Raw genomic sequence first — 21,649 nt, forward strand, 5'->3', positions numbered from 1 at the left:
CTGATGTATAGCAGAGGCCAACACAATATTGTAAAGCAATTATCCTCCAATTAAAAAAAATAAGAAAAGAAAAAAATATAAGCTAGTTTTCTCCATGGGTCTCCATCACACTGAGGATACCTTGCCATGATCTCCCCACGACCCAAAAGGTCTTGCGTGAACTGAACACTCTGCCCACTCCTTTCCCCTGGTCCCTGTGGCCCAGCCACTGGGGCCATCTTGCTGTTCCTGGAACACGCCAGGCACACTTCTTCTCAGGGTCTTTACTCTGGTTTTGCCCTCAGCCCAGTCTCTCTCTTGCTCCAGCATCCACATACTCTATCCATCATCCACCTGGCTCTCTGATCAATGTCACTTCCTCCTAAGATTTCCTTGAGCACCTTATCTCAGACTACCCATGGCCACTTTCTGTGCTCACCTCCGCAGTCCTCATCAGCCTGCCATTGCTTTCTCGTCCCTGACCCGCCCTGGAAATGTGGGCTCCATGACAGCAGGGCTCTGCCTGTCTCATTCACCATTATGTCCTCACCATCCGGGCTCCTAGTATCTGGCAGGTGTCATTACATGTCTGTTCAGGGACCAAATGAATGAGTGCTGGATGCCCTGGGTGCCTGTAACTGGGAAACCTGCTGTAGTCTGGAGGGCTCAGGGCCGCTTCTTGAGGATGGGTCATTTGAGCTGAGCTCTAAAGGAAGAGAAGGAATTACCCAGATGAGGGGGTGGGACAGAGGCAACATTACAGGCAGCATCATCTGCTTGTGGGAGGATCCTGACCAGGATGGAGACTGACACAGTGAGGGACAGAAAATCAGTAAGAGGGGTAAGTTGTGTGAGGTGTGATCAGAGGCGTAGACAGGAGGGGTCAGTTTACATGAAGCCCTGAAAGCTCTGATCCCAGAGCTGTGGGAAGCCACTGGAGGATTTTAAACAATCAAAGTGATATGATCAGATCATTTTCCCTAACATCACCTTTCTGTAGTGCAGAGCCTGGAGACAAGAGAAGAAGCTAGAACACCAATCAGGAGACTACTGCAATAGTCCAAGCGTGAGATGCAGGGCTCTGGTTTAAAATGGTAGAAGCAGGGGACATGGAGAGAGGGGGATACGTTTGAGCAATGTGCAGGGGATGGGCTGGACTGGTGGAAGATGACGAAAAAGTGGATGACTCAGTGGGTGCTCAGCAGATAGCAAAGCAGGCCCCTCAGTGTCCTAGATTTGGACACTTCTATTAATGTGGCCAAAGATTATAGCTGCTTGGGGTTCTTTTTTTTTTTTGGAAGGCACATCAAACTTTCTGACTCACTGCGCTTGCAGGCAATCGCCTCTTCATCAGAACAACCCTTATGGGGACAAGAAGCCTCTACTGTGAGGGAGGCGGAGCCCGCGGCAAGCTGCTGGATCACAGTCTGGAGAGAGGTGCTGGGGCATCACACGCTGGCCAGGTCTGGAGAACCGCTGGGGGTGGGGATTTTATTTCAAGAATGAGAAAGTGATCATGGGCAAGGGGTATATACTCTTTCCTTCCACTAGGCTAGAGAATTTTTGAGACGGGGAAAAAAAGAAATAGTAGGAGAAATGTCACCAAATTATGATACCTATATCTCTGTTTCTAGAGTCTTCCATGACCCCCTCCCCGCTCTGGTGTTCTACCGGACTATCAATGCCTGTGGATGATTACAGAGACCAGAGAAGGAATCCCCTGGATGGCAGTTTCAGAAGCTGGAATCTGCAAGACGTATGTGGGACACAGGCCAATCCGAGCAAGGATGAGCTCCTTAAGCAGAAATCAAGTGGCCATGAATTTGGTGGCCTTTCTCTACTTTTTAACAACCATGCCCCATTAAAAACGGTCATCATGGGTTGCAAACCAGTGTGAAGGTACTTAATGCTACAAAGCGGCACACTTTAAAACCGCTCAAAATGGTACATTTTATGTTATGTGCAACATAAACACGAAAAATGTAGTCCACCGAAACAACCAACTACTGAAGCTTTCACTTCTACAAATGCCTGCGAAGTGGTCGTCTTCCAGCCTCAGGTTGAACATATATAGCAACAGGTGAGTCACTGCCACGGCCACAGAAGATGCCATCTTTTCTATTGCTGTTAAAAACTTCTTGGAATACAATCAAATTGGCCAGGGACTTCCCTGGTGGTCCAGTGGTTAAAAATCTGCCTGCCAATGCAGGACGCCCAGGTTTGATCCCTAATCTGGGAAGTTCCCACATGCTGTGCACCACTACTACTGAGCGCTAGAGCCCATATTCCGAAACAAAAGAAGCCACTACAGTGAGAAGCCTGCAGACTGCAGCTAGAGAGAAGCCCCCGTTCACTGCTACCAGAGAAAGCCCCCACACAGCAACAAAGGCCCAGCGCAGCTAAAAATAAATATTAAAAAAAAAAAAATCAAAGCGGCTAATACTTAAAAGAAAAAAAATGTCATCATGGAGTTTTGGGAGTCCTCTCCAGATGCTCTTCTGAGTCAGAATCGTTCCAGAGCTGGACCTCCTCATCGATCACACCATTGTTCTATCCTGCTTCCTCAAGTCACTCTGAGCTGTGTCTCTAGGAGAAGAAATGGTATACACGAAGAGCGCGCCCAGGTCACGTCGGAGCCAGGGTTCGGAATGCATGAAGGGAAAGAGCCCCTCTCTGGATACAGAGAGCCAACCTGTGTGGGATTTGGATGGCTGACCTTGGCCAATTAGTGCCTTGCTCGGTGTAACCAACCGAGTCACAGATTCAATTCAATTCAGCAAACATTTATCGAGCATCTCAGAGCCAGCTGATTTCTGTCTGTTCTGTAAGTGCAATGAAGCTCAACCTTCTCTCTAGATTAGAGTTATTTGTATTTCGAGGCAAAAAGGTAGGTTTTAAGTACCTGTGAGAGGTGGTAATGGATCCTGGGGGAGGGGTGGGCATGGACTGGGACTGAGAGAGAGGAGCTAAGAAATGGCCTGTGAGTCAGAACAGCAGGACCTGGCCACAGAGACAGGGAAGAAAAAGTACCTGAGAAGCCAGATAAAACCTGGGGATTTTTTTAAACTCCCCCTCCCCCCTACATACTTTCTTTTTAATCAAAAAGATAATGCATGCACATAGTTTAAAATTTTTTTTCCCAAAAAACACAAAAGGGAATACAATGAAAAACAAGTCTCCTTTCCTCTCCCAGACCTCCAGTCCCTAGTATCTTTCTTCAGAGGCATCCCACTGTTAATAGTTTCTTTTGTGGTCTTTCCAGAAAATTTCTATCACATACAAGCATATCTTTCTTTTTAAAATCCAAATGGGAGTGCAGTATATTACCACTGCTTTTTCACTTAGCAATGCATCTTGGCATCTAGCCCATATCAGCGCTACACAGTCACCCATTCCTTAGAGTACAGAATCCGATTGTATGGGGTTGTTGTAATCTACCCAATCGATCCCCTACTGATGGACATTTAGGTTGCTTCCCGTTTCTGCTATTACAAGCAATGATAACGTGCACATTCCTATATGTGCATTTCTGCCCACAGGTGCAAGGGAATCAGTAATAATTTCCTGGAAGTGGAATTGCTATATTTAGATAGATGTGACTGACTGTGGCTGAGAAGTCCAGTTGGAGCTCTCTCTCTGGGAGAGGAGCTGCTGTGTACCGAGCCTCTACCTGCACCCCTTCCTTGCACAGGACCCCAGGTCCCTCACTGCCATGTGGCCATATCAGAGCAAGGGTTAGGACTGCATGTTGGGAAAGAGTTCTCTGGATTCTGGGTTCAGTGACTGGGTAGGGCAGATCCCCTGGAGAAGGGCATGGCAACCCACTCCAGTATTCTCGCCTGGAGAATTCCATAGACAGAGGAGCCTGACATGTTATAGTCTGTGGGGTTGCCAAGAGTCGGACACAAGTGAGCGACTTTCATTTATTCACTGGATTCAGAGGAGCCAACTTGCATGGCTGAGGACCCAGCTGGGAGCTAAGAGTATGCAGACCCTCACTGCCAGTCAGAGAGGTTAAAAACGTGCAGAGAGGGAATTCCCTGGCAGTCCAATGGTTAGGACTCTGCACTGAAGATGTGGGTTTGATCCCTGGTCAGGCAACTAAAATCCCACAAGCCAGACTTGCCTGGCAGTCCAGTGTTTAGGAATCTGCCTGCCAATGCAGGGGCCACGGGCTCGATCTGTAGTCCAGGAAGATTCCACATGCGGTGGAGCAGCTAAGCCCCTGGGCCACAACTACTGAGCCTACGTTTTAGGGCCCTTGAGCCGCAATAAGAGAAGCCACCTCAAGGAGAAGCCCGCATACCACAAATAGAGAGTAGCCCCCATTGTCTCAACTAGAGAAAGCCCACACATGGCAACGAAGATCCAGTGCAGCCCAAAATAATTAATTAATTAAAAAAAGATCCTGCAAGCCTTGAGGCAAGGCCAGAAGAAAAAAAAGAGGGAGAGAGACTATACAGAGAGATCAATCCATCATGGTAAGGCATTTGCACAACGCCTGGCACATAAGGAGTGTTCCATCAGCATGAGTTATCACTGGTATAATAATAATAACGACAAGAGAGAGGGGGCCCTGTCTTGCCAGTGGTGAGGGTCAGTCTGTCCAAGCATCCAGCTGACTTAAAGGCTCAGACCTGGGAGCCTGCTCCGAGTTTGGAGCCGAGACAGGCAGTTTCCACTTATCACAACTTGGCATCTGGAACTCACAGGCCTTTGCCAGTGCCTAATAAACACCATACTTCACGCCTTGCCATTGTCACCCACGCGTCCCCTGACGCCTGCTGACGCCGCCTGCCGCCGCACACAGTCAGCATTTCGGCCAAGCATATGACTCCTTTATGACCTGCTTTCTTTTTTAAAGTGGTGGATGTAGCCTAAATGACGTCACCTTGACATAATGAAACTAAATCTGTGTTTGGCGGTGGGGCCGGCGGGGAGCAGGAGTGCGCTGGGCACGCCAGAACTTACACAGCCAAAAAAGAATCAGCCTTGAGTTTGGGGCCAGTCAGACCTGGGTTTGAATCCTGACCCTGACACTTACAAGCTCTTAAGTCATTTAACTTCCCTGAGCCTTAGTTTCCTCACCTGTGAAATGGGCTAAGCACTTGTTCTAACAGGATTACAGAGAGAAGTACAGAGTACACAAGATAATGGATTATTGATGAATTTTTTTATAGGCCAGCCTTATTCCAAAAATGATTTCAGGCAGCTGAGATAATGTATGTAAAGTGTCTGGCACATGCGGTGCTTCCATAAAGGATCAATTCCCTTCCCTGGCCCTTCTGTTGAAGTGGTCACCTTCAGACCCCAGCACCTCCACACACACCTCGGTTTCAAAGTACTGCCATCACTTGAAATACTTCTGGAAATTTCTTGTGAGAAAAGTGGCTCAATTCCCTCACTCTCTCTCTTTTTTTTTTTTTTGGCTGCACCATGCAGCTTGTGAGATCTTAGTTCCCCTACCAGTGATTGAACCTAGGCCCTCGGCAGTGAAAACATCGAGTCCTAGGAAAGTGAGAGGAAAGGTAAGTGTCCGACTCTTTGAGACCCCGTGGACTGTAGCCTGCCAGGCTCCTCTGTCCATGGGATTTTCCAGGCAAGAATACTAGAGTGGGTTGCCATTTCCTTCTCAAGGGGACCCAGGGATCAAACCTGGGTCTCCCGCGTTGCAGGCAGGCTCCTTACCGTCTGAGCCACCAGGGAATCCCTGAATCCTAACCACTGGCTAAAACAATAAAGCTTCGGGGCTGTGTGCTATGCTAAGTTGCTCAGTTGTGTCCCATTCTGTGTGACCTTATGGACTGCAGCCTGCCAGGCTCCTCTGTCCATGGGAATTCGCCAGGCAAGAACACTGGAGTGGGTTGCCATGCCCTCTTTCAGGGGATCTTCCTGACCCAGGGCTTGAACCTGTGTCTCTTACATCTAACCTGCATTGGCAGGCAGGTTCTTTACCACTAGCACCACCTGGGAAGCCCCATACCACTGGACTGCCAGGGAATTCCAAAAGTGGTTCAATTCTTGAGTCCCACCTTGCTTTCAACCTAAAAAAAAAAAAAAATTCCCAACAACAAAACAAACCACATTCTGAAACTTTCTTGTCTGTTTATTCATAATACACAGCTTCAAATTATTCTTGGCCTTTTCCAAAAAATCAAACCTACCCTCAGTGGCCAAGGATTCACCACGATCGAGGCTATTAAGAGGAAAATGCTGTGAGATCTGAGGCAATTTCCAAGAACTGTTGTGATCGAGCAGAACTGGAATAATGGCAAAGCCTTCCCAGTCCCCACCTCCCCTCCACTCCCCACCCCCATGTCTCCTTTGACCCGGCCCATTTCTGGGGACACTTGAAGTTAAAAACCTCTTTGCAGCAAAGTCCACTTGCTGCCTCCTGGTCCCACTCGTGGATCACACTTCCAGTCCCTGGGGTAACAGCAGACTGCTGCCCTGGACACTGAGTGCAAGGATAAGGTATTGAGGATGGAGTTGCCTTCCTTCCATCTTTCATGGGGACACTGAGAAAGCAATCCAGGGATTGGACCCCAGGGGCTGGAGACAGGATGCTTCAAAAGCAGACAGCAGGGTCCCCCTGTGCCCACGCCCACTGTGTACGATAACACCCACCAACTCTCCTAGCGGGAGACCCACTTCACCCCTCCTAGGACCAAAGGAGGGCAAAGGCTGCCCACAGTCTGAATTTCCTCAGCCTCACCCCTGCCAGCTGGTGAGTTTGTTCCTCCTATTTCCCCAGTTTCCAGGAAGGCCCTGCCCCTACTTAACCTTGGAGAAGGCTGCAGTTACCGCGGCCAAGAGGAAAGATCTAGCCTCCAGAGTGAGCCAGGCCTGGGTTCAGATAGCTCAGGCAGCACAAGCAGACGAGTTGCCTCCCACTTCCAAACCTCAGCACCCTTGTCTAGGAAAGGGGATAACACTTGTTTGGGTTGGGGGAGAGGTATTCAGGAGGAGGGCTCATAAAGATGAGATGACGTAGACCCTCTGCAGATGGCGGCTAATATTCCCAAGGCCCTGGGTGCAGGCCCTGTATCTGGAGTGGGTGGTTTGCCCGCTCTCACAGGAAGCCTGGGATGATGCCCTGATCCCACTGGCATGGAACTTAGCCTGCTGAGCTCTCACTGTGTATCTGTGAAAGGAGGGTGGGGGAGGGGAGCTTCCACAAGCAGGAGGACCTAGAATTGGCTCTGGGAGAACAAGACCTTGGTGCTCCCTCATACTCCTCCCCACAGGCTCACCCCAGAGACGAGGTGGGCTGACTCTTGCTGTGGATGGAAGCACCATCTGGAAGGTGGGACAGCACATTGGTTAAGCCTGGCACTTGGAATCTCTATCAGCCCTCTTAGATGACTTGTTCCAAGATCTCCCCTTGGTTGAAGATACACAAGTCCTTATCCTCTTGCTAATTGGTTCAGATCAATTGACCTTCAAGTGGGACTAATGTACAAGTGGTAAGAGATGGCTTGTATGCCAGGCAACCCGTGCGCTTAACTAGCTGTTGCTCAAGTAACCAAACAAGGCACATGAACCCAAATTTCTCAGAACACCTTCTCCTAACAGGCTTCAGAGCCGGCAACTCCCCCATCGGCCTGAAACACGTGGTGAGTCCACAGACCTGCTTAAAGGCACCAGATCCTATTAGGCAGGTGGCGAGAACACGAGTGTAGATTCCTCAGGGAGGCACACGGGGTGCTGAGCCTGATACCACAGTCCCTGGGCCCTGCTCTGCCCTGGCCCAAGCCACCTGGCAGGAGAAGGAGCTGCATCGCAAGCGTTGGCAGAGGACGGGGAGGAAAGCGTATTCCTGGCACTCTGGCTCCCATCTGACTTTTTTTTTTGGTCAAGTTTCGAGGCTTGTCGGATCTTAGTTCCTTGACCGGAGATCAAACCTGCACCCCCTGCATCGGCCATGCAGAGTCTTAACCGCTGCACTACCAGGGAAGTCTCTCCCATTTGCCTTTTGATCTGTTTCCTCACTTGGCCCATTCCCAGGAAAGCGGGAGTCTGTCTCACTGAACCCATCTCCGAGGTTGGGTCACTGCTGATTTTCAAGTGGGAGCTGATGTTTAGTCTTTTATTGCTGCCAGTCCCTGAAGCAATCTGGAAACCGGTAAAGACACCAGGAGAGGGCCTAGAAATCTTGGCCAGGCTGGGGGTGGACAGCAACTCTCCCCACCTTCCATCACCCCCTCTGTGGCCCCCTCCTCCCTACCCCACAGAGAGCTAGCTGCTGGCCAGAAGTATCTCTCTGCCTGCCAGAGTGCGGGCCAGCCACCCCTAACTTTCCTGGGCTCTATTATAAACCTGCGCTGTGCTCCTTCTAAGCCCCCTCCTCAGGGTTTGAGCCCAGCTGCTTTGCCTTATCAGCCTTGCTTTTCACATGCGCTTAAATTCATGAGAAAAGGGAAAAAGTGAAATCAGATAGAAACGCAGGTCTGTTTGCTGTTTTCTCCAATGAAATGGTTCTGGGTAAACAGCAGACGCCTTTGATGAAATCCCAGCAGGCTTAAACAATAAAGCTGGTTACAAACTCAATCTGGCCAAGATATCAGATCTGAAATTGTTTCAAAAAACATGTCAACATTTTCTAATGCTCCTTGAAAAAACTTCCTGGGTTGCCCTCTGTGGAGTCTGGGTCGAGGACAGAGGATGGGGGCAATCCAGGCAATCGGCTTCTGCTCAGGCCCCAAGGGACTTAAGCAGCCTGGAGTCCAGGAACAGGCTGTTCCAGCTGCTGGGAGGCCCTGCCAGGGCCTGCTGTACATGTCTAAATGGTCACTTTGCAGCCCTTGTCTGATCCAGGCAGAACACCAGCCTCCTTCCTGTCTGCTTCTTCACCCACCTCCCCAAGTTGGCCCGTCAACCTCCACCCCTAATTCCCTACCTTCTCTTCTCCATACCGCAGCCAGCAGAAGCTTTTAAAAATGTAAATCAGATCATGCCTCATGCCGTTCCTTTGCTTAAAACCTCTAATGCCTTCACACTGCACTTAGAATAAAATGCAAACTCCTCCTGTGGCCTACAAAAAATTCCTACAGGATCCGTCACTGCCAGCTTCCTTCCGGCCCACTACTACAACTCCAGCCTCCCCGGCCTTCTCTCCAGTCCTAGAAGCCGCACCCATTTCTGCCTCTGGGCCTCTGCACTTGCTGTAAACTGCCTGGGACGTTTCCGTCTGGTTTGTCAGCAGCTCCCTGCCCACCCTAGCTAAAGTTGGTCCTCTCCTGGCCAAGCACAACATCACCTCACAGCATATTCTCTACACCTAGTCCAACCGCTCTCTGAAATCACCTTATGTGTGGACTCATTAACTGTTTCCTCCTTTGGAATGCAATCTCTCTGCAGACTCCCAACCTGTGCGGCCCCTTACTGGTAGCTTAGGACTGGCATACAGCTCAATCATGAACTGCTGCATGAATGAATGAGTAGCAAGGATGTCATCACCTGCTCTAGGTATCCTCCAGGGCAAGACCCAGGAGGACAGCACCATAAAGATACATCACCAGCCTCTCCCAGCTTGTCACCCTGGCCATCCTTGCCCCGCCACCTCCCCCAGCAGGCCTCACTCAAGGTCCCTGCAGGCTTTGGGCCACCAGGCTTTGGTGGAGCCTGAGGGCAGGAGCTCAGGATTGGGCGTCTCCCCACTCTCACTGGCCCCTCTTCGGCCGGGCTGTTTCTCTCCTCTGCCCATCTCTTCCCCCCCAGGACCCAAGCTCACACAGGCCTGAGATGGGGGTGGGCAGGGGCGCGGCGCCCCCCACCCCTCCTCACCGGCCTTCCTGGACCAGCTCAGGCGCCCGGTTGGCTCGAGTCTCCTGGGTCTGGGATGGCGGAGGGGAGTGGGGGGCGGACAGTGATGCCACCCGAGGCCTTGGGCCCCCCCACCCCCACCCCGCCCGGGCCGCGATCGATCCTTGCTGCTCAGGCCTCATTACCGGGGAGAACGGCCGGGGCTGGCAGAGGAGCCAGACGGCTGCCGAGGGAGGTGGGGAGGCCTCCCAGCTCCCTGGCCCGGATTAAATATTTACTATGTTTTGTTTGGCCTTTGGGGGAGGGGCGGGAGGGCTGTCGCATCGATCCCGAGCTACCGGCGGGGCGGGGCGGGGCCCCGGGGCGGGGGCTGGGCTCACACTCGGCGCCCCGCACCCCAGCTTCCCTGGGCGGGCCAGGTCGGGACTCCAGGACCCCCGAGTACCCCGCCCCCGGTCGACCCCGCTCGGGGCGGGGATTTGCTGCCGAGCCGCTGGGCCGCGGTGACAGATCTGGGTTACCGCGCGGGAGCCGCGGGCCGCCCTGGAAACGCTTCCTACCCCGAGGACGCCTAGGCCGGCGGCCCGGGAGGGGCCGGGCGCTCGGCGATTCGCTCCCTCGCCCACCTGCGTCCTGCCCGCAGACCCCAACCGGGATCCGAGACCGCTGCCGGAGCGCCGGTCTGGGCTAAACCGCATCTTCAGTCCTCCCGGGTCTGATCCCCCCAGCACCCCTGAGCCGGCTGCACTAGCCCATTGCACAGATGTGAAATCCGAAGCTGAGAAGGAGACGCGGGGCCAGGTTGGGCACCCAGGACCGCCCTAAAGCCCGGGCCCTTCCTCACCAGGCTCGCCCAGCATCTGGTCGAGCTTTACTTTTCTACAGAAGGCGGCGCCACGCCAACGCCCTGGCGAGCTCCCAGCACCCGCCTGGCGGGCTTCGGAGAAACCGAGAGAAATGGGAGTAGTCTGGGCCTCGGGGAGCTCTGGGGGTGCTCTAACACTGCTCGCTGGATGCGCGGGTTTGGCACACTCCTCCGCAGCCAGAAAGGACCCTCCCGGAGGCTTACTCGGTCACACACACAACAGCTAGTCATCCATTTAGTGTTCTCCAGTCGGAACAGGTGCGGCGGGGGCAGAGTGCTGCGTAGTCAGGGTCCCTGCCCTCAGCGAGCCTATAGTCTGCTGTACACACAATAGTTGTCGGCTCTTTCCAGCCCTCTACGCGCATGCGCGCGCGCACACAGACACACACGGCGACCACTCCCCCAGAATCCTGTTAGAGGACAGAGACCCACCCTAAAGGACTGCTCCAGGCTTCCCTGGTGGCTCAGGCAGTAAAGAATTTGCCTGCAATGCAGGAGACTCAGGTTCAGTCCCTGGGCGGGGAAGAGCCCCTGGAGGAGGGAGTGGCTACCCACTCCAGTATTCTGGCCCGGAGAATTCAATGGACAGAGGGGGCTACAAAGAGTCAGACACAGCTGAGTGACTAACACACACACACGAAGTCCTGCTCACATCACATTCTACACGTGCAGATGCACCCACAAATTCCCAGCCCACCCCAACCCCATCTCTGCATGTGTATATGTGCACATCACCCCCCCAAAAAACAACTAAAGAGTGGCCGCGGCGCCCATCACGTGTGTCCACTGATAAACACACATGCGTACAAAGAGCTGCCCATCCCTACACATGCATGTGCATGTGCTAGTACACACACGGTCTCACACAAAGGACACCCCTCTCCACCTCCACACAAGCTGGTGAACGTGCCACAGAGCTGACCGTCCCCTCATCCATCCCTGCGCGCACACACACACACACATGCACAGACACTGAGGTATCCACCGACATCTCATCCCTGTACATGTGTGTCCCCCTGCACACCCGCACACACACAGGCACACACGCATGCGCACTGACTGTATATAGGCAAGTGGGGAAGAGCTGCAGCCTCCAGCCCTGCTCCTATTTAAAGAGAAGCATTGCTGGAAAAGGAACAAAAGCAAAGCTGGCTATAAATAGCCACCTCCCTCCCCGCTTTTCCTGCCCTCCGGCCTGGTGGCCTTGCCTCTCCTCTCCTGCCTGGGGCCCAGAGCAGCCAGGGCAGGGCTGTCCCCAGGGGTGGGCATGGGGGCCCTCAAGGCCCAGTGGCCAAGCATAGAGCACTAGGGCCCGCCAGGGGCTCTGGGCCCATGTGGGTGCAAGAGCTCGCAGCCTGCCACCTGCAGCCAGCCCTGCGTGCATGTGCCCAGCTCAGAGGGAGGGAGGCCCACTTGGGCCTGGCGGGGCTGCTGCCTCAGCAAAACTGCAAAGGCTGGCAGCTGCAGGGGAGGAAGGCGGGGCTGCTGAGGAAGGCCACAGCTGCCCCTGCCCAGGCCCTCCCTTCCCGGCCAGGCCAGAGCTTCCTGGGGTTGATTCCTGGTTTGGTACCTGGGCCCAGAGTCAGGGATACTGGGTGCCCTCTCAGAAGTCACATGCGCTGGAGGAAAGGTTGGCAGGACCAGAATGGGGGATGGGATGCAAGTCCTACTTGGAGTTCCAGTTCTATTTCCTCTGATCCACCAGCCTTAGGCAAGGCTCCTAACCACACCACCCAGCCTCAGTTTTAACCCCCTCTTCTTGGGGTTCTAGAAGTGATGCATGAAAAACCAGTGTGCCTAGCAGGCCCTTGGAAACTGGAAAGCCACTAGGATGGGGGAGATTACTCTCCCAAGAGTAATCTTCAAGAATCTGCCTGCAATGCGGGAGACCATGGTTCGATCCCTGGGTCGGAAGATCCCCTGGAGAAGGGAATGGTGACTCACTCCTGTATTCTTGCCTGGAGAATTCCATGGACAGAGGAGCCTGTCCTGTCGGGCTATACAGTCCATGGGTTCTCAAAGAATCGGACACAACTGAGTGACTAACACTTGCTTTGTAACACTTTCTGTGTCTGAGAAGAACTGGATGAAAATAATAATTTTGTTTTGTATTTGCCATGTGCTAGGCACTGGGCTATCTTTATTTTATTCCGTCCTCTGTGAGGTAGGTACTATTTATTCCCATTTTACAGATGGAGAAACTGAGGCTCAGGGGCTCACTCTAAGGTCACACAGGACCGTAAAGCACAAAGCCAGGTCACAAAGCCAAGCCGGAACAGAGACTGAAGCCCTCTGTTCTATGTTTTATACTGTGGGGGACTGGGGGGCCCTGGTTCTCAGGTTAGCCCCTCCTCAGAGACCAGCGGAAGGCTGGGCTGGGCTGGGCTGCCTGAAGCTGGAACTGAATGGGCCGCAGGGAGGGAGCTGGTGTGACCCTGAGCTCCTGAGGCCCCCACAAGGGTCTTGCAGCACCAGCCCGCCTCCTGCTCACCCCTCCTGTCCACTGAGGGGCTTTTCTCCACCAGCCTTGGGGGAGGGGGCGGGAGGAGAAGAAGAGCTCAGGCAGACCTACTTTCAAGGCTTTAATCCTTTTTGCTTAAAGGATTTTTTTTTTTTGCTTGGGGAAGACTTGGTCTGATCAGAGGAGAGACGCAGGGAGCTGACAAGCTGTGGAGGATGGAGGGGGGGGTGAGGAGAAAGAAATACATATTTATTACCCTCAATTATTAAAAAATAGATAGTACCAGATCTTAGGTCCTGGCAGACACTGCAGTGGCATTTGTGCAAGGACTATTTTCTTTCCCTTTTCTTTCTCTCTTTTTCTTTTTTGGTTATTTCTGTTGAAATTGTAGTGCTTGTAATGTGGCAAGCTTGTTAGTGAAAAAAAAAAAAAAACTCCCTGGCCAGTTCCCAGTGGGATGGGAAGAGCCTGTGACCAGGGAGCCTCTGTACCCCCAAGTACTGGGAGAAGACAGACGGACCCCTTCTCAGTGGAGGAGAGGGTGTGGGCGAGAAAGATCTGTGCCCTCATTTGGGGCTGCAGGGGCTGGGCCCAGGCAAGCATGTGTCCCCAGCTGTTCTCCACTCCCTTCCCGCCCCCTGCTCTCTCAGGCAAACCCTCCACCAATTTAGCCCCCACTCCCGCCCCTTCCCTCATTGCTGCTCTTTTCGAGGGAGTGGAGAGAGAGAGAGAAATCGATTCTGCTTCTTCTGTGAAGGAGGTGACAGCTCTTGCCCGAGGCTTCTGAGGGCTTTGCCCATGGGCACTGCCAGCTCCCCAGACACACCCTTCTCTCACCAGGGCCGAATGAATCAGCCTATTGAAAAGGGGGCAAGGGGCAGGTCACCAGCTTGGTGCAAAGATGCCAGGCATCCTGTAGGGCAAACTGAGGCCTGACCCCCCAGGCAGGTATACACCCCTAGCCTCTTTTGTTGTGGATTTCACATCAGGGCCAGATGGGGCCCTAAACAGAGGAAAAAATGAATAAATAAAGAGGGAGAGGAGAAGGGGATCTACAATGAGGAAAAAGACCAAGAGGCAAAGCCACTGGCAAGCGGACCATGACGTTCATTTCGGTACTTGAAGACTCGCAGAGCCTAGCCTCGGTTCAGGACTGTTGGCCGACAGATGGAGCTGATGAAGACGGAAGAGCAGCAACATCTCATGAGGACTTGCTACCTGCCGGGAAGGCCCTTTCCTCCTACCCTGTCATGAATTCTCAGAACCCCGAGAGGCAGCTGGCATTAGCCCCACTTTTCAGATGAAGAAATCGAGGCCCAGCAAATTAAAAGCAACTGCCCAAGGTCAGGCAGCTGGTAAGTGGCAGAGCAGGGCCCTGGTTCCCACCTGTCTGGCTCCACAGCCTCAGCTCCCAGCTACTCAGCTCGAGGTACAAAGACAGCAGGCAAATGTGAGCAGACCAGGGATACTTTTGAGAAGCAGCAGGCAAGAAGACGTTTTCCTTTCTGATCAGGGAGAACCTGCTTTGGGGGGAAGGAAGAAGGAGCTGAGAAGTCAGGGCTGTGAGCCGGTGGCTGGTGGATGATGTCCCAGTTTTCTGGGGAGGCTTTCAACCTCTTCTTACTTTCCTGAGCCAGCGAAAACCACATGGGGATGCTTTGCAAAGCCCTGCCCCCTGCACTGCCTTATGGGGCTCCTCCCAGACTCTAGGCAGAGGGGGCAGAGAGTTGAGGACATGACCAGTCTTCCCCAAACGAGGTGACCCATCCCTGAGATTCCTCCCCCCACCAGGGCTGGCCTGTGTCATTTTGTCCACTCACGCGGACTCAGCCCTGGACACAGAGAGGCAAAGCTTCAAAGGGCGGTCAGTTCCGGCCCACAGGAAGGAGGGCACAGGGTTACCATTCATGCTACTCATACTCCAGCCGCGTTGGTTGAACGCCCACTCTGGGTCATAGTAAAGTGCCACGGACTTCATCAGCATCATCTCACTTAAGCTTCACAACCCTCCAAGACAGGTACTCTTAGTAGCCTGGTTTTACAGATGGAATAAGTCAAGCTCAGAGAAATAAGGTCATTCCTAGGACTTGAACTTGGGTCTGACCAGATCCCACATGCTTGATCCCTACTTGGAGGTAAAGGGCTCTATTGCTGACCCCTGGACTGAGCTCTCCCCACCAGACTTTCAGAAGCAAGCCTCCACCGAGCGAGGATAGCCACTAGCATAGCTGGAGAGGTCACCAACAAGGGCTCCTCTGAAATAGACGTACAAGGAAAGGCTGGGCCTAGGGCTCCTGGACAGATGAGGGACGTGGAACCAATCTTACCAGCCAGTATGCCGTGGACAAGCTATGGGACACAGCAACCTGATGCTGTGTGACGCTGGGCAAACCACCAGGGCTCTCTGGGCGTCGGTTTTTCTCAGCTGAGTTATAAGGACTCTTCTAGCACCAAAGAACCTGCAAATCTATAAAAATCATACCAATTCCCTGGTCCAGATCGGAAGCTAGGGACCTACCCTTTCACATGTTCCACCCTCAGGAGTTTTTGGTGCCTCAAGCCACCCCAAGTGCAAGGAAAGCCAATGCCCTCTATTCATCTTCCCCCTCTGATGTGCTCACAAGCCCCTTCACTGGAGACCTGTGCCATGTCCACGGCCTCAACACACTCACACACACACACACACACACACACACACACACACAAACACACCCCCTCCTCTCCGAACAACCGAAAGACTTAGGGTCTGGCTGTCTTCTGCTTGGGGGACTGTCAAGCCTGCCTACCTAAGGGACATTACTGACCTTCCAGGATGGCTTCCCTAGGAAGCCCTTGACCTTTCACCCTTCTCTCCTTTTCCTGCCCCAGAAGCCCACATAGCACATGGACCAAGGCATATATAAAGATGTAGGCTATGGCATGGTCTCTAACAGCAAAAAGCAGGAAACAGCCTCCACACACAAGTCAGAGGATGGGCAGTCAGATGAGGCACCTTCTGCAGCCATTCAATAGAAAGGCGTTTGAGAACTACTGTTAATTCATCAAGACGGGGCACATTTCATGCGATAGAGGAAGGATGCACCAAATAGCCTGGGAGGGATAAGCGTTCCCACCCTTTGGGTTGTGGGATTACAGTGATTTTCTTCTTTTTGCCAATCTGTGGGTTTCCAGTGTTTTCTGCCATGTGTATGCATTAGTTGCGAAGTTCAGAAATGTTACTCTGGGGAGAGAAGTTTGGTGTATAAATGAGGCAGCAGGTGAAAAAGTAAGACATTACAGAAAACTAAGTTCTGTGTAAAAGGCAAGGTCTTATGGGACCTGACCTCGTGCCTGGACCCCGTTAGGAGCCAAGGAGCAGCGGTGTCTGACCTCAGTGGGAAGGGCGAGCCCGAGACCCACCACTCCTCCTCCCCATCCACCATAGCTATCTCTTTGGTCTGGGTTTTGGTTCCTCCCCCTTGGCCAAGTGACTGATGGGCTTGGGCTGACCCTGAAGCTGTGGTCCTCTCCAAAGGAACCTGAGACTATTCCACGGGCTCATCTCAGAAAGTGTGCCCTGCTCACAGCTCCGAGGCAGCAGGTATTGTGTTAAGCACACTCCTGCCTCAGGCCTTTGACTCGCTGCTTTCCTCCATCTCGAGAGGTTTTCCCAAGCAGAAGCAGCTTTGGTAGTGAAAGAGAGCCCTCCCTCACTTCCCTTAGGCTTCTGTTCAAATGTCACTTTATCAGAAAGACTTCTCAGCCACTCTCTGTTCTTCTGGTCACCCTCTGTTCTTTAATGAACCCTCTGTTACTTCTCTTTCTCTAAACACCTACGCCCACCTAACAGAATATAGTTGGTTGGTGGTTTTGTTGTTGGGTGTTTTTTTTTCCACTTATTTTACTTATTTTTTGACTGTGCTGGGTCCTCGTTGCTGTTTGTGGGCTTTCTCTGATTTCGGTGAGTGGTGGCTTCTCGTGTTGCAGAGCACGGGCTCAAGGGTGCATGGGCTCAGTAGTTGAAGCTCGCATACTCAGTAGTTGTGCACTTTGCCTACAAAGGTCCATATATAGTCAAAGCTATGGCTTTTCCAGTATTCATATATGAGATACGAGAGCTGGACAATAAAAAAGGGTTGAGCACTGAAGAATTGATACCTTCAAACTGCGGTGCTGGAGAAGATTCTTGAGTCCCTTGGACAGCAAGGAGGTCAAACCAGTCAATCCCAAAGGAAATAAACCCTGAATATTCACTGGAAAGACTGATTCTGACACTGAAGCTCCAATACGTTGGTCACCTGATGCGAAGAGCTGACTCACTGGAAAAGACCCTGATGCTAGGAAAGACTGAAGGCAAGAGGAGAAGGGGATGACAAAGGCTGAGATGGTTGGATGGCATCACTGACTCAATGGACATGAGTTTGAGCAAACTCTGGGAGATGGTGAAGGACAGGGAAGCCTGGCGAGCTGCAGTCCACAGGGTCGCAAAGAGTCGGACAGGACTGAACAACTGAACAACAGCAGCAACGGTTTAGTTTCTCCAAGGCATGTGGGATCTTCCCAGACCAGAGGTCGAGCCCTGAGTCCCCTGTGTGGGCAGGCAGATTCTTAACCACTGGGCCACCAGGGAAGTCCTGGTTGATGGTTTATTGTCTGTTCTCCCCACTAGAATGGAAGTTTCATGAGAACAGTGGACTTGGTTTTTGTTCACTGCTTCATCCTCAGGGCCAGGCGAGCAGAAGGCAGGCACTCAATAAATGTTTAATGTTTGTCAAACGGAGGGAGCTCTCCCATACCTCTCTTGGTTGACAGGATAAAAGGTGTTCGGCTCATCTATGGACAGATAATCCATGGGTGACCACAATCTATAACATGGTCTGACATGGAAAACATGGCTGGCTCAGCTGGGGTCTTCCTTCTGGGAAATAAAGCTGAGAATACCAATAGGAATTCCCTGGTGGGCCAGTGGTTAGGATTCAACACTTCCATTGCTGGGGGCAGGGGTTCAATCCCTGGTGGGAGAACTAAGATTCTTCATGCTGCGTGGCATGGCCTAAATAAATAAATAAAGCCGAGAATACCAAGGATGTGGGGGAATTAAGTGGTGGGAGGAGGCGGGTGAAAGGACATCTTGAAGAGTAAGCAGCCCAGAGACTTCCCTGGTGGTCCAGTGGCTAAGACTTTGTGCTCCCAATGCTGGGGGCCTGGGTTCGATCCCTGGTTGGGGAACTAGATCCCACAGCTACAGCTAAAAGATTGCACGTGCTGCAATGAAGATCAAAGATTCCATGTGTCACAACTAAGCCAAATAAGTAAATTTTTAAAAAAAGAAGAGGAGGAAGAAGCCACCCTGGGTGGCCATGTTGGGCTTTATGAGAGATGAAAAGTCATGAGTGTAGACAGTGGGGTCGGGGCAGTAATAGCTGGCTTGGGTGGAAGAAGAATCCATGAGGGGGATCATAGAGAGGCTGCTCCTTCCTGGAGGGACCCCCTTTCATGGAGGCTTCTGGAGTCCAGGCCATGCATCTCTTTGCAATAATTCCCCATTTCCAGTGAGCTACCTTGAATCACTGTAATCATGTTTGTTCACTGAAGGCAGAAATACCAGCCCACCAGGGGCAGTGGGCCAATTACAGGGAGATGATAACCACTGCTACCTCGAGGCAGCCCCAGGGCCAATTGCCGCCCCACAGTTTGGTGGTGCAGGTCCCCCTTGGGCTGGCGTGTTTTCCTAAGCACGGCCCCATGAACTGTCCCAGCCTCTCTCCCCTGCTCAGAGATTCGGTATCAACCACAGGCTTGGGCAGCAACCCGGGAGCCCTCCCTGCAAGGAGAGGAAGTGATTCAAAGTAAAAGTCATTTTCACAGACGGGAGAGAAGGCAAAAGAGGCAGCATGTTCTCACCCCAGGCACCATCTGAGCTCAGCTTGGCCTAGCAATTTTATCTCCTCATGTTCGGTCCAGCCTCATTTAAACATTTCAGATCTCTGAAGCCCAGAATGTCCACGAGAGGTTTTTCATTTGCCACGGAATCAATAGTGCAAATGTTGTTCCATACAAACCTGCCAAGTCCAGCCCTAAAGTTTTCTGAGTGAGAGTGCTGCCTCTTCCCCCAGCACAGCTCTTGCCCTGCTGGAAGTTCTCTGTGGCTCGGTTGCCCAGTCTTTCTCTGCCTGTTAGCTTCCTCCTCCTGCAGAGGAGCGGAGCAGGGCTGGAGTGAGGCAGCAACAGCCCTGGGCCCTGATGAGCTCAGTGGCCACTCTGCACCTCAGTATTCTCATCTGTAACTTGGGGCTAATATTACCTGCCTTTTCTGCTCTTAATGAAGCATTGGACAGAGAAAATTGTGAGACACCTTTCTCCACCCTCCTCACTAAAAAAAATAATAATATTAGGGCTTCCCTGGTGGCTCAGTGGTAAACAGCCCACCTGCCAATGCAGGAGCTACAGGTTCGATCCCTGATCCAGGAAGATCCAACATACTGAGGGGCAGCTAGGCCCACCCAGGCGCCACAGCTACTGGGCCTGTGTTCAAGAGCCTGGTGGCCACAACTGAGCCCATGTGGTGCAACTACTGAAGCCCTTGCTCCCTAGAGTCTGCGCTTCACAACAAAAGAAGCCACCGCAATGAGAAGCCCATGCACCGCAATTAGAGAGTAGCCCCCACTGGCCGCAACTAGAGAAAAGCCTATGCAGCAACGAAGACCCAGCACAGCCAAAAATAAATAAATAAACATTAACATAAAAATAAATAAATAAAAAAAAAGAAAAAAGGAAAGAAAAAATATCTTCTTCTAGCTCCTGATATGAAGTTTTTTTTCTTTCTTTTTTTTTTAAGCCCTAAGTTATCATGATTTAATTTTTCTTGTAGTTACAGAGCAATTTAAAAATTGGGTTTCAATACTAGGTTCCTTGTGTTCCAATGTATGTGTACAGTCATTCAATCAACATTGCCAGTCAACTCATAAAGACACGACATTAGTTATTGATTCAATACTGTTTACCCAATGTCATACTCGAGCTACATTTTATTTTCTGCAGGATGCTGTACTAAGTCGGGTCCTGGTAGGAAAAACAGAGCACTGTCAGACTGAGTAATTTGATGAGTACATCATGGTGATGAGAACAGGGGTGTGTGTGCTGTGTGCTTAGGCTCAGTCGTGTCCAGCTCTTTTCGACCCCATGGACTGTAGCCCGCCAGGCTCCTCTGTCCCTGGGGATTCTCCAGGCCAGAATACTGGAGTGGGTTGCCATGCCCTCCTCCAGGGGATCCTCCCAACCCATGGATCGAATCCAGGTCTCCTGCATTGCAGGCAGATTCTTTATCACTGAGCCAGCAGGGAAGCCCCAGGAAACCCTAATAGATAATGTCTTTTTCAGCCTCCTCCCTCCTCCCACGGCACCCCCTCCCCTAACCCCAACTCTCCCATCCCTCTAACCCTCCATCCCTGGGGCTGAGTAATGGGAGGGAGCTCTGAGCAGGGCGACAGAGCTGCTGGGAGAACTTTCACTGGTTCAGCACTTAACAGACTGACATCCAACTGCCAGAACCTGCATTCCTTTGCCTGAGGGCCCTCTCTAGCAGAGAAACTTTCTTTGCTCGCTTCAGGGGAACAACACTCACCCAGTGAGGGACTGGAGTTGTGTATAAACACCCAGCTCCCTCCCCTTGGGGTGAAATAACTTTGACGTGCATATTCTAGACTGTTATCTGAAATTCCCCAGTGGGTCTGAGTTCTGGGAGAGGTGGGGTGAGGTGAGGGGGTCATCTGTGGGTCCAGTTCGCCGACTGACGGTACCTGCAAGGATGGTGGTGCAGATTCTGAAATGGGGAAGGGGTGAGGGTGCTCAGAGCTCAGACTACACACCTGCTATTGGCTTCTTCCCTTCTCTGTCTCACTTCTCCACTCATCTCTGAGTGTTCCCTAGGATCCTTCCCAAATAGAGACTTGTGCTTGAACCCTTGTCTCAGGCTGTACTTCTGGGAGAAATTTTGGGCGACCTGTGATGGAGGGACACAGAGGGTCCATCGTGACCCACCCATTGGTTGAACTCGGCTGGAAGCTCATGGCTGAAGTTCAACAGAACAAGTTCCCGGGACAGACAGCATGTCGAGAAGACTGGAAAGCAGATCTGGAGGGGTCGGGGGAGGGGGATAAAGAGGAAGCTGTTTCCTCGTGGAACTTGCCATCCAGTGGGGAAGGCTACTGATATAAAGGTAATTGCAATAAAATAGACTGAGTACTGTGACCGGGAGTACAGGGAAGAGTGGGTCACCAAGGACCACTCCCCTAGACCCGGTACGTTTTCCCAGCGGAAGGGATGTGTACGCTGAATCCTGAAGGATGAGCGTGAAGGGGAAGAAGGCAGCAGAGGGTGTTCTGTGCAGAGGGGGAGCTTGTGCAAATCTTTAGAGATGAGACAGAGACAGAACAATTCCATCGGGGGATTGAAAGAAGGTCATTAGACCTGGACCTCAGAGTTCAAAGTTGGGAGTGGGGAGAGGAGAGCTTAGTGGGGCTATCGCTGGGACAAGAGAGGAGGACTTGACCGCCAATGCAAGGAATCACTGAAGGTTTTTAAACAAGGGAAGGACAAGA

General features: G+C 52.1%; 1 protein-coding gene and 1 long non-coding RNA gene across 2 annotated transcripts in view; one reads left to right on the plus strand and one right to left on the minus strand.

Moving 5' to 3' along the window:
- The window catches only part of RTN4RL1 (reticulon 4 receptor like 1), a 72,747-nt gene that overhangs the window by 42,185 nt on the left and 8,913 nt on the right, over nt 1-21,649 (minus strand). The window lies entirely within an intron of this gene.
- On the plus strand, nt 560-2,955 carry LOC110147970 (uncharacterized). Its single transcript, XR_002317022.2, has 3 exons — nt 560-820; nt 1,315-1,442; nt 1,614-2,955. It is a non-coding gene; the product is annotated as an uncharacterized lncRNA (long non-coding RNA).

The sequence above is a fragment of the Odocoileus virginianus genome, chromosome 17 (assembly GCF_023699985.2).
Source record: "Odocoileus virginianus isolate 20LAN1187 ecotype Illinois chromosome 17, Ovbor_1.2, whole genome shotgun sequence".
Lineage (NCBI taxonomy): Eukaryota > Metazoa > Chordata > Mammalia > Artiodactyla > Cervidae > Odocoileus > Odocoileus virginianus.